This window comes from Hipposideros armiger, unplaced genomic scaffold (genome assembly GCF_001890085.2).
Source record: "Hipposideros armiger isolate ML-2016 unplaced genomic scaffold, ASM189008v1 scaffold_131, whole genome shotgun sequence".
In the NCBI taxonomy this organism is placed as follows: Eukaryota; Metazoa; Chordata; class Mammalia; order Chiroptera; family Hipposideridae; genus Hipposideros; species Hipposideros armiger.
The window spans coordinates 31,900-34,585 of record NW_017731481.1 but is presented as its reverse complement, the minus strand read 5'-3'; positions in this window follow the sequence as shown (position 1 = coordinate 34,585).

Below are 2,686 nucleotides of genomic sequence, written 5' to 3'. Positions count from 1 at the left end.
GAGTGCCTAGTCAGACTACTCATGGCACTGCTCTGGAGTTTCACCTTTATCCTCTTTTCCTTGGATTTGTTTACTTCTTAGGTGACAACCAGAAGTTGTTGGCCAGGAGTTGTTACTTCTTAGGTGATAACCAGAAGTTGTTTTCCAGGAGTTGTTTACCTCTTAAGTGATAACCAGAAGTTGTTTGGTGAACTTGTGTATCACTCAATTTTGTTATGCTCAGTTTCACACAAAAACATGTTTTGACTTCACTCTTATCTGTCTCACACATGTGTGGCCATATTCCTAGCTTGCATCCCTACTAGTAAACAACTTGTTTTGCAAACCTCCACCCAACATACATAATATATTTTATTGGGTTGTCAGAAAAGTCATGACATATTTTTTCTATGTTTTTCATTGCAAAAATGTGTTATGACTTTTTCGACAATCCAATATATGCTCTACACAGCTTCATGTCATGACAATAAAGATACAACACTTTTGTGACGATCTGGTGCAGGAAGTTTTAAGCTTTGCTTTTTGAGAATGCTTTCATTCTGTTCTTTAGATACCTGTTCCTTTTATATTATGGTACATTTCTAATACTAGGCATGCATAATTGCTATCTTCAAAATAGTTATGAAGTTCCAAAGTAGAAGGATATTCCAATGGGAATGTTGGAAATTCTGTACCATTCTAATGTTCTTAGCTCTTATTTTGACTGTAACTTCTTAACTAGTGTGAGTAAACTCAGCTCTGTAGACACCAGCAAATTATTGTTTACCAAGCAGATTCCCAACTTTCAAATTTCCCATCTTTTCTCCCATACTGGTCACCACATTCTAGGTGCCAGTTCTGTTCCCTTCAGGTACAGCTTCCATTAGTTTCAGCTCCCATGGCAAAAGCACAGCCACCAAAAGGTCTCAGGGCACCTTCCAAGTCAGAGATGTTTTGAAAAGCTTGGGCTGGTTGCCTCACATAGCAGTAATGGGAACAAATACAGGTCTTCTTACTACCCCACCTCCACTGCTTTCTTGTTATTAGAACATAATAAAAAGCCATTCATGACTTGGGAATGCATGTAATCAAGTATTTTTTTATTTTGTCTTTTAAAATTGTATTAAATTTATTGGGGTGACATTGGTTCATAAAATGATATAGGTTTCAAGTGTACAAGTCTATAATACATCATATATATATTTCATTGTATGTTCATCACCAAAGTCAATTCTCCTTCCATCACTATCTATCTGACTCCCATTAACTTCTTCTACCACCTCCTTCCCCACTTAACCTCTGGCACCCACTAAATTGTTGTCTGTGTCTATGAGTTTGTATTTGTTTGTTTGTCTTGTTTGTTTGTAGCTTTCAGTTTTATATCCCACATATGAGAGAAATCATATAGTTCTCGACTTTTTCTGTCTGACTTATTTCTCTTAGCATGATAATTTCAAGACCCACCTATGATGTTGCAAATGGCCATATTTCATCTTTTCTTATGGCCAAGTAATATTTCATTGTATATGTGTACCACATCTTCTTTATCCAATCATCTATCAAGGGACACTTCAGTTGTTTCCATGTCTTGGCCACCGTGAGTAATACTGCAATAGGGATGCATATATCTTTATGGATAAATGTTTTCAGATTTTTGGGGATAGATACCCAGGAGAGAGATTACTGTGTTGTATGATAATTCTATTCTTAATTTTTTGAGAACCCTCCATACTCTTTTCCATAGTGGCTGTACAAATTTACATTCCCACCAGCAGTGTATGAGGCATCCTATTTTCTCCACTACATCTCCAACACTTGTTATTACTTTTTTTTGTAATAGTCATTCTAACAGGTGTGAAGTGATATCTCATTGTGGTTTTGATTTCATTTCCCTAATAGCTTAAGTTGTGCATTTTTTCATATATATCTGTTGGCAAAAATCCTAAACAAAATATTAGCAAATTCAATGCAACAATACATTAATAAGATTATACATCATGATCAAGTGGGATTCATTCCAGGGGTGCAAAGATGGTTCAACATATGCAAATTAATCAATGCGATATACCACATAAACAGCATAAAGGACAAAAATCATATGACCATATCAATAGATGAATAAAAAGCATTTGACAAGTTACGACATCCAATTATGATTAAAACACTTCATAAAATGGGTATAGAAGGAAAGCATCTCAACATAATAAAAGCTATATTTGACAGACCCTCAGCTAATAGCATACTCAATTGTGAAAAACTGAAGCTTTTCCTCTAACATAAGGAACAAGACAAGAATGCCCCTTCTCACCACTGTTCTTCAACATAGTATTAGAAGTTCTAGCCAGAGCTATCAGGCAAGGGAAAGAAATAAAAGGCATCCAAATTGGGAATGAAGAAGTCAAATTGTCACTTTTTGAAGATGATATGATTTTTATACAGAAAACCCTAAAGACTTCATCAAAAAACTATTGCAAACAATAAACAAATACAGTAAAGTTCCAGGATACAAAATCAATGCACAAAAATCTATTGTGTTCCTATATACTAACAATGAAAACAACAATTCCTTTTGCAATTGCAACAAAAAGAATAAAATACCTACCTAGGAATAAACCTAACAAAGGATGTAAAGGACCTATACACTGAAAACTATAAGACATTATTAAAAGAAATTGAAGAAGACACAAAGAAATAGAAAGAATTTCCA